The 15716-nt window shown below is 48.8% G+C and overlaps 1 protein-coding gene across 2 annotated transcripts in view; it reads left to right on the top strand.

Moving 5' to 3' along the window:
* LOC113565372 (NPC intracellular cholesterol transporter 1) overlaps positions 1-15716 on the top strand; it is a 236790-nt gene that overhangs the window by 108323 nt on the left and 112751 nt on the right. The window lies entirely within an intron of this gene.

The following is a 15716-nucleotide window of genomic DNA, read 5'->3' as shown; positions in this document are numbered from 1 at the left end:
CGCTTCTTATCTATGGTCGGCCATGTTTGCCGAGCTGTGCGACAACGTGGCCCTATTTGTCACTTATTGTCTGTTAGTCGCATGTACTGCTCTTTTATGATGAGCTTGCAGGTGGACATAGTCATACAAATATCCTCATTATCTTGGAGAAGGAGGGTCATAGTACCAGATCTGGCCATCTCGTCCGCTATGCAGTTGCCCTCGATGTCCCGGGACCCATATAAGGCTGATAGCAAATTGCTGAACCATCTCGTGAAGAGATCTGCGGCACTTCGCCACAGTAGCCGAGTTCGAGGAGAGCGCGTTAAGTGTCTGATCGCAGCTTGGCGATCGCTGTAGATGTTTAGATTGGTTGCCGTGGCGGTTACCGTGTGGAGGCAGTACAGAGCCTCCCTGATTGCTGTAACTTCCGGTTGGAAGACGCTACAGCTTGAAAGATGGCCTGATGTTTAGCTGTTCAGAGTAGATTCCTCCTCCAACCCTGCCGTCCAGCTTTGAGCCATCCGTGAAGATGCTTATGGCCCCGTCTGGGCCGAAGAGTCCCTCGAGCCATTCGGCTCTATGAGGGATGATTATGCTGAATAGAGTCTCCGTGTGCTCTCTTGGAACTTGATAGTCCGTTCTTGCTGGGACCATGTTGTTTTTATTTAGTATAGATGAGTGATCTATGTGTTGAGGTACCCATTGTTCAGAGTCCCTAAGACGTATTGCTGCCATTTTTACCCGCTCCTTTCCTGCAAGGTCAAGGCTCTAGAGGCATAACATGGCGTTTTGCGCATCATTTGGTGTGGTTCGAAGAGCTCCACTGATGCAGAGGGCGGCCGTTCGCTGAACCTTGCCCAGCTGATTGGTGATCGTCCTTTTTGTTAGGGCAGGCAACCAGACAGTAACTCAGTACAGTAATATAGGTCTGACTATTGCCAGATATATCCATAGGACTATGCTTGGGTTCATGCCCCACTTTAGGCCAATAGCTTTCTTGCAAGTGTAGAGTGCTGTCGTTGCCTTCTCCACTCTGTCTTTGACATTCAGGTTCCAGTTAAGCCTTTTGTCAATTACCAACCCTAAGTAGTTGGCACTTTCGCTAAAGGAGAGTCTGTAACAATTTAGTATTGGTGGGTTGAGGGGCGGGACCTTGTATTTTTTTGTGAATAACACGAGTTCCGTTTTCGAGGGATTCAGTCCCAATCCGCGCGATTCTGTCCATCCGAACAATCGAGCAAGCTTTGCGGTCATTAGGTCGCATAGTGTTTGGGGGTATTTCCCCGCGAAGATAATTGCAACGTCGTCCGCGTTTGCCACTACTTTACAGCCCCCTCTTCCAGGTCGCATAGAATCTTATTGACTGCCATGTACCACAGAAGAGGAGACAGAACTGCCCTTGCGGGGTTGCGATATTGAGAAAAGCTATTAGTGAGTATTCTTTGAGATGCAGCGATTTTTCTACACTCGAGATCACTTCATGAAGTGCCGTTTCCGTGGATTTTCCTTTCCGGTAGGCATGCTGCGCACTTGAGTACAGCTGGGGACTTATGGTTGTCCGTAATTGTAAATTGCCCGATAAGTCTCTCAAAGGTTTTGAGTAGGAAAGACGATAAACTGATTGGTCTAAAGTTTTTCGGGGTTGAGTGTGAGGCTTTGCCTGCTTTAGGGATAAAAACTATCCTAGCCTTAAGCCATGCTTGCGGTATTGTGCATACCGACAGTATCTTCCTGAAGATACTATGTAGCCAGTTGATAACCGTATCCCCGGCCTTCTGTAGTTGGGCCGGGATTACCTGGTCCGGGCCTGGCGATTTAAACGGGTTGAAGCTGTTTACTGCCCAACTTATGTTCCATCAATTCTACCGATCCCTCTCCTGGGAGGTATGTCGGCTCGGTGGTTGTGCATCCGGGTAAATGCGTGTCGAGCAGAATGTGTAGGGACTCCTCGCTGGAGTTGGTCCACGTACCATCATTCTTTTTAAGGTAACCTACCGAAGGAGTAGTTTTTGAGAGAACTTTCCGGAGTCTTGCGGCCTCCGAAGTTTCCTCGATTTCGGTCAAAATTTTTGCCAGGAGGCTCTTTTAGCCTTCCTCGTTTCCTTTTTGTATAGTGCTAGACTGGTTTTATAGTCTGCCCAGTGAGTATCCTCATTTGCTCTTGTGGCTCTATTGAATAGAGTCCTACAAGTTCTACGAAGGGTGTCTAGTTGCTTAGACCACCAGGGGAGTTTCTTTTTCCCCCTTGGTCTGGTATAAGGGCATGCTGCCTTGAAGGCTTTGTTGAACGCATCCGTAATCCTGTTCACAAGACGGTTTAGGTTGTCTTCCGTGTTCGGGCAATTAGGGTCGTTAGGAGGGAGTAGTTTCTCCAGGGTTGTGCTACATTTTTCCCAGTTGGCTTTTCTGGGGTTGATATAGTCGGTGGGTTTGGGGATCTCTTGGGGATTTTTAATTATAAACGTGGGGTCGTTGCCCCGATTGCAAATGAATAAATTTGAGTTCAGGATGAAGCTGAACAGTGACTTACGCCTTACGTTCGTGTCCTTGCTCTCTCATTGGGTGTGGTGGGCGTTGGCATCGCAACATATAAGTAGGTCTTTGTCCGTCCTTTCGCTGTCGCTGGCTATTTTGCGAACAAGGTCGTTGGGAGGATCATCCTCCTCGTGGGTCATATCGAAAGCCACCTTGGCAATCTGAACAAAAGAGACATTTGGCAGCACTCTGGAGCGCTTTGCTGCCGGTCCCGGTGTCTCCTGCGAGCGATGCCTCTTGGCTTGGGGAGCCACCTTTTTCTGTTCCAATGTGAACTCCGGGAGCACGGCCGAAGCCCATTCCACCTTTTTCAGCCAGTCGGCTAATGGGCTGGCTTCACTGCTGGCGTGTTGCCGACGGAGTATGTGCCCGTCACTCCTCTTTTCGGCATAGGTGTATTGTTTGGCTTGGGCGCTTTTCGACAGCAAGTCAGCCCCCTCCGCTTTACCAGAAGGTCGGGCAGCCGCAGTATTGATTAGCTTTCCTTCCAAGGTGTCAGCTTCGGGAGTTACCTGGCCACCCACTCCGGATTTGGGATGGGACCCCCTCGGGTAGGCACAGGCACCTTCCACCTTACAGGTTTTCCCTGCTGTAGAGCCGGTTGGGCCAGGCCTTTGGGCCGCTGCCTTTCCGTGCTTGGGATTGCTCCCGGTTGGCATTTGGGGAGCGCCACACTCATTTGTTTTTTTGGTTTTTATTTTTGTTGTTGTACATCTTGTTCCCACGAGATGCAGAGAAAGGGAAAGGTCAGCCCGAGCAAAGATCATCGTTGCCTTGTGGTGCCGCCTCAATAAGTAGCTCACACACTCCCATCCATACACGATACCTACCCTAGATGAAGTTGGATTCCTCGACTAAAGGACATCGTCAGTGCTGATACCTAGCTAACACCCGCTGGCTGTCCGGGACTGCTTATTTCGGTACTCTCCCGTGAGGGATGCCCGCTTATTCGCAGCTGAGGCCTACCGAGGTAGGCCGTTCGCTATCCGCAACCCGCGACCCGTCCGGAGGCCTCAGCTAGGCCCCCTTTGAGCTACCTCACAAGCTCATCAGACCAGATCGTTTTTAATTCCTCTCCATAAAAAAGGTAACAAGTCTGACGCAAAAAAATTACAGAGGTATAACAAAGTTATCCGCTATTCCCAAAATGCCTCTTGAAAGATGCAGTCATTGCTTGTTAACGTCCACAGAACAGAAAGCTGATTTCAAAATTTCGTATTGATATTCGCACGGGAAGTATTTTGGCCACCAAAATCTGTGGTAATTGCGGAAGTCTTGTCAGGATTCCCGAGTGAGCAAACGTGGATGCTTTCCATAGTTTGGCTTCCCTCATTAACATTTTGTTCCTTCGAGACTCTCCGTTGTTTCCCCCTCTGTGGTAAGAGCACGGAGTTAAACCAGCTTCTTTGAGACTGAACAAGTGTCTAGTTCACTGACAGCTAAAGGTAGCGAAAACAAAATTCTGATTTCCCCCCTATAGGAAGGAACAGAGTATAAAATAAATTTATGAAACGTAAGTTTCAATTAATAATTTGGAAAAATACGAGCTAAACGGGCTTTTTAATAGCTGTATTTCAATTTGCAGTGGCTACGCAGCGTCCGACGTCACGCTCAGACTGATTTTATGTCTCTCTTGCACGCACTCTTTGTCGCGTGGCTTAATATAAGCGGCGTCTGCCGGGGGAGAGCCATACTGACTTCGTATCAGGTATATATGTGGAGTTGCAGTCTCCGCAATAACTTACAATGTTCCCCCTTGTTTGATTATTGTGTTCCGCTTTTTTGTCCGATTAGTCCGCACACCCATCCTCGCTATCATTTTGTAATACGTCGGCAAATAATGATCAGGCAATTGCCGATTGCTTTCAAACCCCCTATACTGAGGAAAGCTACTCTGGTCATCCGTACCCATACGGTTTACCAAGGTCGAACGGCATTTTTAGTCCCTTGTTAAATGAATGTTACCTACTTCATGATCTTCGTCTAGTTAAGCCGGTGTTTACACCGGGTCCAGACGGGGTTCCAGGTTGAGTACTTAGGTACTGCGCCGAGGCTCTGTGTGGACCTTTGATTCTTCTTGCTTCCCCCAGATCTGGAAGGAATCGTTTATAATTTAGGTTAGGTTAGGTAGAGGTGGCTGCCAGGGTCACCGGTTTCGGACCGTTGTGATTCCCTCCCTGCAGTGAGATTTCATGTCAACAGTTGTCCCATCCAGATGCTCTTATAAAGTTTGCGATCTTTCTGGGACATAGCGTGGACATCTCCGAGATGTCGTTTAGAAAGGCGGAGCCCAAGTGATGCAGCCTCCATCTGCTGAGAGCTGGACAGGAACAGAACAGGTGTTCCACTGTCTCCTCATCGTCCTCGTCTCTGCAGCTGCGGCAGAAATCATTGTATGGGGCACCCAGCCTACTTGCGTGGGTGCCTACTAGCCAGTGTCCTGTGAGGGAACGTATGACTGCGCTGCACCTTTCCCTGACTAGTTTGCAGAGCTCTGAGGTGCGTTTCTTATCTATGGTCGGCCATAGACCCTATTTGGCCCTATTTGCCACTTGTTGTCTGTTAGTCGCATGTACTGCTCTTTTATGATGAGATTGCAGGTGGCCATAGGCATACAAATATCGTCCTTATCTTGGAGAAGAGGGTCGTAGTACCAGATCTGGCCAGCTCGTCCGCTATGCAGTTGCCCTCGGTGTTCCGGTGGCCTGGGACCCATATAAGGCTGACCCATATTGCTGAGCCATCTCGTGAAGAGATCTGCGGCACTTCGCCACAGTAGCTGAGTTCAGGAGATCGCGTTAAGTGATCTGATCGCAGCTTGGCTATCACTGTAGATGTTTAGATTGGTTGCCGTGGTGGTAACCGTGTGAAGGCAGTACAGAGCCTCCCTGATTGCTGTAACTTCCGCTTGGAAGACGCTACAGTGATCCGGAAGCCTGAAAGATTGCCTTATGTTTAGCTGTTCAGAGTAGATTCCTCCTCCAACCCTGCCGTCCAGCTTTGAGCCATCCGTTCTTACTGGGACCATGTTGTTTTTATATAGTATAGATGAGTGACCTATGTGTTCAGGTACCCATTGTTCAGAGTCCCTAAGACGTATTGCTGCCATTTCTGCCCGCTCCTTTCCTGCAAGGTCAAGGCTCTGGAGGCATAACATGGCGTTTAGCGCATCATTTGGAATAGTTCGAAGAGCTCCACTGATGCAGAGGGCGGCCGTTCGCTGAACCTTGCCTAGCTGATTGGTGATCGTCTTTTTTGTTAGGGCAGGCCACCAGACTGTAACTCCGTAGTGTATTATTGGTCTGACTATTGTCAGATATATCCATAGGACTATGCTTGGGTTCATGCCCCACTTTAGGCCAATAGCTTTTTTGCAAGTGTAGAGTGCTGTCGTTGCCTTCTTCACCATATCCTTGACATTCAGGTTCCAGTTAAGCTTTTTGTCAATTACCAACCCTAAATAACTGGCACTGTCGCTGAAGGAGAGCCTGTATCCATTTAGTATTGGGGTGTTGAGGGGCGGGACCTTGTATTTTTTTGTGAATAACACGAGTTCCGTTTTCGAGGGATTTAGTCCCAATCCGCCCGATTCTGTCCATCCGGACAATCGAGTAAGCTTTGCGGTCATTAGGTCGCATAGTGTTTGGTGGTATTTCCCTTCGAAGATAATTGCAACGTCGTCCGCGTATGCCACTACTTTACTGCCCCCCTCTTCCAGGTCGCATAGAATCTTATTGACTGCCATGTTCCACAGAAGAGGAGACACAACTCCCCCTTGCGGGGTTCCTCTGTTGACATACCTTGACTGGGTGGACGATCCCATCGATGATGCCACAGTCCTGCGTATGAGCAATTGATCAATGAGCTTCACCAAGTGACGGTCCACCCCCAGGTCAGTCAGGGCTTCTGTAATGGCGCCCGGTGTGACGTTGTTGAAGGCTTCCTCGATATCGAGAAAAGCTCTTAGTGAGTATTCTTTGAGATGCAGCGATTTTTCTACACTCGAGATCACTTCATGAAGTGCCGTTTCCGTGGATTTTCCTTTCCGGTAGGCATGCTGCGCGCTTGAGTACAGCTGGGGACTTATGGTTGTCCGTAATTGTAACCCGATAAGTCTCTCAAAGGTTTTGAGTAGGAAAGACGATAAACTGATTGGTCTAAAGTTTTTCGGGGTTGAGTGTGAGGCTTTGCCTGCTTTAGGGATAAAAACTATCCTAGCCTTAAGCCATGCTTGCGGTATTGTGCATACCGCCAGTATCTTCCTGAAGATACTATGCCAGTTGATGGCCGTATCCCCGGCCTTCTAAAGTTGGGCCGGGATTACCTGGTCCGGGCCTGGCTATTTAAACGGGTTGAAGCTGTTTACTGCCCAACTCATGTCCCGTTTTGTAAGAATATGGACCATCGATTCTACCGATCGCTCTCCTAGGAGGTACGTCGGCTCGGTGGCTGTGCATCCGGGGAAGTGCGTGTCGAGCAGAATGTGTAGGGACTCCTCACTGGAGTTGGTCCACGTACCATCATTATTTTTGAGGTAACCAACCGAAGGGGTAGTTTCTGAGAGAACTTTCCGGAGTCTTGCAGCCTCCGAAGTTTTCTCGATTTCGGTCAAAATTTTTGCCAGGAGGCTCTTTTAGCCTTCCTCGTTTCCTTTTTGTATAGTGCTAGACTGGTTTTATAGTCTGCCCAGTGAGTATCCTCATTTGCTCTTGTGGCTCTATTGAATAGAGTCCTACAAGTTCTACGAAGGGTGTCTAGTTGCTTAGACCACCAGGGGAGTTTCTTTTTCCCCCTTGGTCTGGTATAAGGGCATGCTGCCTTGAAGGCTTTGTTGAACGCATCCGTAATCCTGTTCACAAGACGGTTTAGGTTGTCTTCCGTGTTCGGGCAATTAGGGTCGTTAGGAGGGAGTAGTTTCTCCAGGGTTGTGCTACATTTTTCCCAGTAGGCTTTTCTGGGGTTGATATAGTCGGTGGGTTTGGGGATCTCTTGGGGATTTTTAATTATAAACGTGGGGTCGTTGCCCCGATTGCAAATGAATAAATTTGAGTTCAGGATGAAGCTGAACAGTGACTTACGCCTTACGTTCGTGTCCTTGCTCTCTCATTGGGTGTGGTGGGCGTTGGCATCGCAACATATAAGTAGGTCTTTGTCCGTCCTTTCGCTGTCGCTGGCTATTTTGCGAACAAGGTCGTTGGGAGGATCATCCTCCTCGTGGGTCATATCGAAAGCCACCTTGGCAATCTGAACAAAAGAGACATTTGGCAGCACTCTGGAGCGCTTTGCTGCCGGTCCCGGTGTCTCCTGCGAGCGCTGCCTCTTGGCTTGGGGAGCCACCTTTTTCTGTTCCAATGTGAACTCCGGGAGCACGGCCGAAGCCCATTCCACCTTTTTCAGCCAGTCGGCTAATGGGCTGGCTTCACTGCTGGCGTGTTGCCGACGGAGTATGTGCCCGTCACTCCTCTTTTCGGCATAGGTGTATTGTTTGGCTTGGGCGCTTTTCGACAGCAAGTCAGCCCCCTCCGCTTTACCAGAAGGTCGGGCAGCCGCAGTATTGATTAGCTTTCCTTCCAAGGTGTCAGCTTCGGGAGTTGCCTGGCCACCCACTCCGGATTTGGGATGGGACCCCCTCGGGTAGGCACAGGCACCTTCCACCTTACAGGTTTTCCCTGCTGTAGAGCCGGTTGGGCCAGGCCTTTGGGCCGCTGCCTTTCCGTGCTTGGGATTGCTCCCGGTTGGCATTTGGGGAGCGCCACACTCATTTGTTTTTTTGGTTTTTATTTTTGTTGTTGTACATCTTGTTCCCACGAGATGCAGAGAAAGGGAAAGGTCAGCCCGAGCAAAGATCATCGTTGCCTTGTGGTGCCGCCTCAATAAGTAGCTCACACACTCCCATCCATACACGATACCTACCCTAGATGAAGTTGGATTCCTCGACTAAAGGACATCGTCAGTGCTGATACCTAGCTAACACCCGCTGGCTGTCCGGGACTGCTTATTTCGGTACTCTCCCGTGAGGGATGCCCGCTTATTCGCAGCTGAGGCCTACCGAGGTAGGCCGTTCGCTATCCGCAACCCGCGACCCGTCCGGAGGCCTCAGCTAGGCCCCCTTTGAGCTACCTCACAAGCTCATCAGACCAGATCGTTTTTAATTCCTCTCCATAAAAAAGGTAGCAAGTCTGACGCAAAAAAATTACAGAGGTATAACAAAGTTATCCGCTATTCCCAAAATGCCTCTTGAAAGATGCAGTCATTGCTTGTTAACGTCCACAGAACAGAAAGCTGATTTCAAAATTTCGTATTGATATTCGCACGGGAAGTATTTTGGCCACCAAAATCTGTGGTAATTGCGAAAGTCTTGTCAGGATTCCCGAGTGAGCAAACGTGGATGCTTTCCATAGTTTGGCTTCCCTCATTAACATTTTGTTCCTTCGAGACTCTCCGTTGTTTCCCCCTCTGTGGTAAGAGCACGGAGTTAAACCAGCTTCTTTGAGACTGAACAAGTGTCTAGTTCACTGACAGCTAAAGGTAGCGAAAACAAAATTCTGATTTCCCCCCTATAGGAAGGAACAGAGTATAAAATAAATTTATGAAACGTAAGTTTCAATTAATAATTTGGAAAAATACGAGCTAAACGGGCTTTTTAATAGCTGTATTTCAATTTGCAGTGGCTACGCAGCGTCCGACGTCACGCTCAGACTGATTTTATGTCTCTCTTGCACGCACTCTTTGTCGCGTGGCTTAATATAAGCGGCGTCTGCCGGGGGAGAGCCATACTGACTTCGTATCAGGTATATATGTGGAGTTGCAGTCTCCGCAATAACTTACAATGTTCCCCCTTGTTTGATTATTGTGTTCCGCTTTTTTGTCCGATTAGTCCGCACACCCATCCTCGCTATCATTTTGTAATACGTCGGCAAATAATGATCAGGCAATTGCCGATTGCTTTCAAACCCCCTATTCTGAGGAAAGCTACTCTGGTCATCCGTACCCATACGGTTTACCAAGGTCGAACGGCATTTTTAGTCCCTTGTTAAATGAATGTTACCTACTTCATGATCTTCGTCTAGTTAAGCCGGTGTTTACACCGGGTCCAGACGGGGTTCCAGGTTGTGTACTTAGGTACTGCGCCGAGGCTCTGTGTGGACCTTTGATTCTTCTTGCTTCCCCCCGATCTGGAAGGAATCGTTTATAATTTAGGTTAGGTTAGGTAGAGGTGGCTGCCAGGGTCACCGGTTTCGGACCGTTGTGATTCCCTCCCTGCAGTGAGATTTCATGTCAACAGTTGTCCCATCCAGATGCTCTTATAAAGTTTGCGATCTTTCTGGGACATAGCGTGGACATCTCCGAGATGTCGTTTAGAAAGGCGGAGCCCAAGTGATGCAGCCTCCATCTGCTGAGAGCTGGACAGGAACAGAACAGGTGTTCCACTGTCTCCTCATCGTCCTCGTCTCTGCAGCTGCGGCAGAAATCATTGTATGGGGCACCCAGCCTACTTGCGTGGGTGCCTACTAGCCAGTGTCCTGTGAGGGAACGTATGACTGCGCTGCACCTTTCCCTGACTAGTTTGCAGAGCTCTGAGGTGCGCTTCTTATCTATGGTCGGCCATAGACCCTATTTGGCCCTATTTGCCACTTGTTGTCTGTTAGTCGCATGTACTGCTCTTTTATGATGAGATTGCAGGTGGCCATAGGCATACAAATATCGTCCTTATCATGGAGAAGAGGGTCGTAGTACCAGATCTGGCCAGCTCGTCCGCTATGCAGTTGTCCTCGGTGTTCCGGTGGCCTGGGACCCATATAAGGCTGACCCATATTGCTGAGCCATCTCGTGAAGAGATCTGCGGCACTTCGCCACAGTAGCTGAGTTCAGGAGATCGCGTTAAGTGATCTGATCGCAGCTTGGCTATCACTGTAGATGTTTAGATTGGTTGCCGTGGTGGTAACCGTGTGAAGGGAGTACAGAGCCTCCCTGATTGCTGTAACTTCCGCTTGGAAGACGCTACAGTGATCCGGAAGCCTGAAAGATTGCCTTATGTTTAGCTGTTCAGAGTAGATTCCTCCTCCAACCCTGCCGTCCAGCTTTGAGCCATCCGTTCTTACTGGGACCATGTTGTTTTTATATAGTATAGATGAGTGACCTATGTGTTCAGGTACCCATTGTTCAGAGTCCCTAAGACGTATTGCTGCCATTTCTGCCCGCTCCTTTCCTGCAAGGTCAAGGCTCTGGAGGCATAACATGGCGTTTAGCGCATCATTTGGTATAGTTCGAAGAGCTCCACTGATGCAGAGGGCGGCCGTTCGCTGAACCTTGCCTAGCTGATTGGTGATCGTCTTTTTTGTTAGGGCAGGCCACCAGACTGTAACTCCGTAGTGTATTATTGGTCTGACTATTGTCAGATATATCCATAGGACTATGCTTGGGTTCATGCCCCACTTTAGGCCAATAGCTTTTTTGCAAGTGTAGAGTGCTGTCGTTGCCTTCTTCACCATATCCTTGACATTCAGGTTCCAGTTAAGCTTTTTGTCAATTACCAACCCTAAATAACTGGCACTGTCGCTGAAGGAGAGCCTGTATCCATTTAGTATTGGGGTGTTGAGGGGCGGGACCTTGTATTTTTTTGTGAATAACACGAGTTCCGTTTTCGAGGGATTTAGTCCCAATCCGCCCGATTCTGTCCATCCGGACAATCGAGTAAGCTTTGCGGTCATTAGGTCGCATAGTGTTTGGTGGTATTTCCCTTCGAAGATAATTGCAACGTCGTCCGTGTATGCCACTACTTTACTGCCCCCCTCTTCCAGGTCGCATAGAATCTTATTGACTGCCATGTTCCACAGAAGAGGAGACACAACTCCCCCTTGCGGGGTTCCTCTGTTGACATACCTTGACTGGGTGGACGATCCCATCGATGATGCCACAGTCCTGCGTATGAGCAATTGATCAATGAGCTTCACCAAGTGACGGTCCACCCCCAGGTCAGTCAGGGCTTCTGTAATGGCGCCCGGTGTGACGTTGTTGAAGGCTTCCTCGATATCGAGAAAAGCTCTTGGTGAGTATTCTTTGAGATGCAGCGATTTTTCTACACTCGAGATCACTTCATGAAGTGCCGTTTCCGTGGATTTTCCTTTCCGGTAGGCATGCTGCGCGCTTGAGTACAGCTGGGGACTTATGGTTGTCCGTAATTGTAACCCGATAAGTCTCTCAAAGGTTTTGAGTAGGAAAGACGATAAACTGATTGGTCTAAAGTTTTTCGGGGTTGAGTGTGAGGCTTTGCCTGCTTTAGGGATAAAAACTATCCTAGCCTTAAGCCATGCTTGCGGTATTGTGCTTACCGCCAGTATCTTCCTGAAGATACTATGCCAGTTGATGGCCGTATCCCCGGCCTTCTAAAGTTGGGCCGGGATTACCTGGTCCGGGCCTGGCTATTTAAACGGGTTGAAGCTGTTTACTGCCCAACTCATGTCCCGTTTTGTAAGAATATGGACCATCGATTCTACCGATCGCTCTCCTAGGAGGTACGTCGGCTCGGTGGCTGTGCATCCGGGGAAGTGCGTGTCGAGCAGAATGTGTAGGGACTCCTCACTGGAGTTGGTCCACGTACCATCATTATTTTTGAGGTAACCAACCGAAGGGGTAGTTTCTGAGAGAACTTTCCGGAGTCTTGCAGCCTCCGAAGTTTTCTCGATTTCGGAGCAAAATTTTTACCAGGAGGCTCTTTTAGCCTTCCTCGTTTCCTTTTTGTATAGACTGGTTTTATAGTCTGCCAAGTGAATATCCTCCTTAGCACTTGTGGCTCTATTGAATAGAGTCCTACAAGTTCTACAAAGGGTGTCTAGTTGCTTAGACCACCAGGGGGGTTTCTTTTTCCTCCTTGGTCTGGTAGAAGGGCATGCTGCCTTGAAGGCTTTGTTGCACGCATCCGTAAACCTGTTCACAAGACGGTTTAGGCTGTCTTCCGTGTTCGGGCAATTAGGGGCGTTAGGAGGGAGTAGTTTCTCCAGGGTTATGCTATATTTTTCCCAGTAGGCTTTTCTGGGGTTGTTATAGTCGGTGGGTTTGGGGATCTCGAAGGATAATATCGTCTCGATATACCTGTGGTCTGAGAAAGAGTGGTCTCCTAGGACTTTGCAGTTCTTGATTGTGTCTAGCAGTTTGTTTGACACTAGCGTGAGGTCAATGACCTCCTGCCGCTTTTTAATTATAGACGTGGGGCTGTTGCCCCTATTGCAAATGAATAAATTTGAGGTCAGGATGCAGCTGAACAGTGACTCACCCCTTACATTCGTGTCCTTGTTCCCCCATTGGGTGTGGTGGGCGTTGGCATCGCAACCTATAAGTAGATCTTTGTCCGTCCTTTCGCTGTCGCTGGTTATTTTGCGAACAAGGTCGTTGGGAGGATCATTCTCCTCGTGGGCCATATAGGACGCCACCAGCCTGAGATGATTCCCGTTTAGCTCTAGGCTTGCCGCCGTGTTATCGCCATCGCTATAATTATGGAGCAGAAAGATAATTCAGTGCTTTCTCGCAAGTATGCAGGTACGGATTTTAAAATCCGGTAGTCCTGGGTTGCATCTTTGCAACATCTTGAGGATGCGTTCTGGCTCCTTGAAGGTAGCCGGCACCCAAATTCTGGCCCAAACTCTGGGCACCTCGCTCCAGTCGACTGCGACGAGTTTCGCCCCAGCATAGACATCGCCGACCTGCGCCACCGCCGCTTTATAAAGCTGTACGGAGCGCTCGCCTTCGCAGGCAATTATCTTGACGTTGCCCTGGAACCACCCCATGTCCATGCAAACTGGCGGTGGTCCTGGGTCTTTGTCGAGGAGGTCGAAGCAGCGGTCGGCCAGTGCCGCTTCCACCCACTTCCACTGACTCCTTGGGATTCTTCCCTCTTTCCTCTCCCATTCCACCTTCTTCAGCCAGTCGGCTTATGGGCTGGCTTCACTGCTGGCGTGTTGCCGACGGAGTATGTGCCCTGTACTCCTCTTTTCGGCATAGGTGTATCGTTTGGCTTGGGCGCTTGTCGACGGAAGGTCAACCGCCTCCGCTTTACCAGAAGGTCGGGCGGCCGCAGTATTGCTTAGCTTTCCTTCCATGGTGTCAGCTTCGGGAGTTGCCTTGCCACCCACTCCGGATTCGGGATGGGACCCCCTCGGGTTCGCATAGGCCCCTTCCACCTTACAGGTATTCCCTGCTGTAGATCAGGTTGGGCCAGGCCTTTGGGCCGCTACCGTTCCGTGCTTTGGATTGCTCCCGGTGGGCGTTTGGGGAGCGCCGCACTCATTTGTTTTTTTTAATGTTTTTTTTGGTTTTTACTTTTGTTGTTGTACATCTTGTTCCCACGAGATGCAGAGAAAGGGAGGGGTGAGCCCGGACAGAGATCCACGTTGCCCGGGTAAGGCATCATTAGAACAAGCGCATCGTCAGTGCTGCTACCTAGATAACACCCGCTGGCTGTCCGGGACTGCTTATTTCGGTACTCTCCCGTGAGGGATGCCCGCTTATTCGCAGCTGACCTACCGAGGTAGGCCGTTCGCCATCCGCAACCCGCGAACCGTCCGGTGGCCTCAGCTAGGCCCCCTTTGAGCTACCTCACGAGCTCATCAGACCAGATATATAGACACCCTAACTCAGATGCATCCACAATATGGTCTAACAGCACACGACTTTGCGGACTCTACCCTGTCAAAAACATTCACAGTATCTTTAACCCACACACCCAAACAAACACAACCAACCAAACCGAAATAGCCAAATCCTTCGCCCACACGTGGTCAGAAGAAGCTCACTATCGCTCACACAGCCCCTATTAACTATACTCCAACTCCATCAGCACTTTAAATTCGAAAAGGAAATTAACCTTATAGAATTCTCTCACTCTCTGTAGTCCCTGAAAGGAAACACCCCGGGTCACGACCGAATCTCCTACTGAATGTTAAAAAACGCACCCCCACCCTTTAAATCAGAATAATAAACCACTTTAACAGAATACTCGACTCATACATCCCTCAATCGCTCAAACTCAGCCTAGTCCTCTCGATTCTGAAACCACAAAAACCACTAACAGACATAAAATCCTACAGACCTATATCACTTAACTCATGCCTAGCCTAAATGCTCGATAAGATAGTGGCAAAAAGGTTATGGTGGTTTGTTTTGAACAATAAAATAATTCTTATAGCGTACAACCCACTCTCCGAAATCTTATCCTTTCACAAGCAGATCAAATTCAGTGCATACGCCGACGACTTCCTCCTTATCATCCAACACAGCAAAAGGAAAAGCCCCACAACCGACATCCAAACAATCCTCAACCAAATAAACAACTGGTGCACTCAGTCAGGAGCAGACCTCTCCAAAGACAAAAGTCAACTCCTACACATATGTCGGAAACATAACTGCAAACCAAAATTCCTTACTGGCAACACATCCATCAACCAAAACAGCTCACTTAGACTACTAGGCCTCACACTCAACTCCAGATACAACTGGAATTCGCACATCAATAAACTCAAAATAGACCTTGCCAAGTCACTGGGCATTATCAAACACCTCTCGTCCTTAAAATACAACTGTCACACCTCAACACTTGTACAAATTATGAAATCGCTAATCATATCCAGAGTAGACTTCTGCCTCCCCATATACGGTTACGCACCAAAAAGCCGGCTTAACCGCCTGAAAACTATGATTAATGCAGCAACAAGAGCCGCCCTGGGTGCATTCCGCACCACATTCACTAACAACCTTTTATCCGAAGCCAACATACACACCTTGGAAAACAAGCGAGATTTTCTAAAAGGCAAAATATTCAAAAACCTCATCCACTCTAAAGACACCCCCCTAAACTCACTCCCAAAAAACCTAAGAAAAACACAGACTGCTAAGCAATATTGACAGAGCCAAACAAATTTCCCATACCGTTCTCCCTGATTAAAACCTCCAACACCAATAAATTCAACATGACAACCATCCTTAAATCAATCAACATCACCCTATCCAAACACGATAAAAACACCACCCCCCAAATCCGAGCTCCATCAACACACCTTCCTATACACAGACGGGTCCAAAGCAGCAGGCATTACTAGCTAGGATCTGCAGTGAGACATCAACCATACAATCCGGACTACTTCCACAGTACTCCTCAGTACTTTCCAGCGAAATTATAGCTATCCACGAAGCCATTTTATTAATCC

This window comes from Drosophila persimilis, unplaced genomic scaffold (genome assembly GCF_003286085.1).
Source record: "Drosophila persimilis strain 14011-0111.01,24,50 unplaced genomic scaffold, DperRS2 tig00000124-arrow-pilon, whole genome shotgun sequence".
NCBI lineage: Eukaryota > Metazoa > Arthropoda > Insecta > Diptera > Drosophilidae > Drosophila > Drosophila persimilis.
This window is presented reverse-complemented; position numbering and strand designations above follow the sequence as displayed.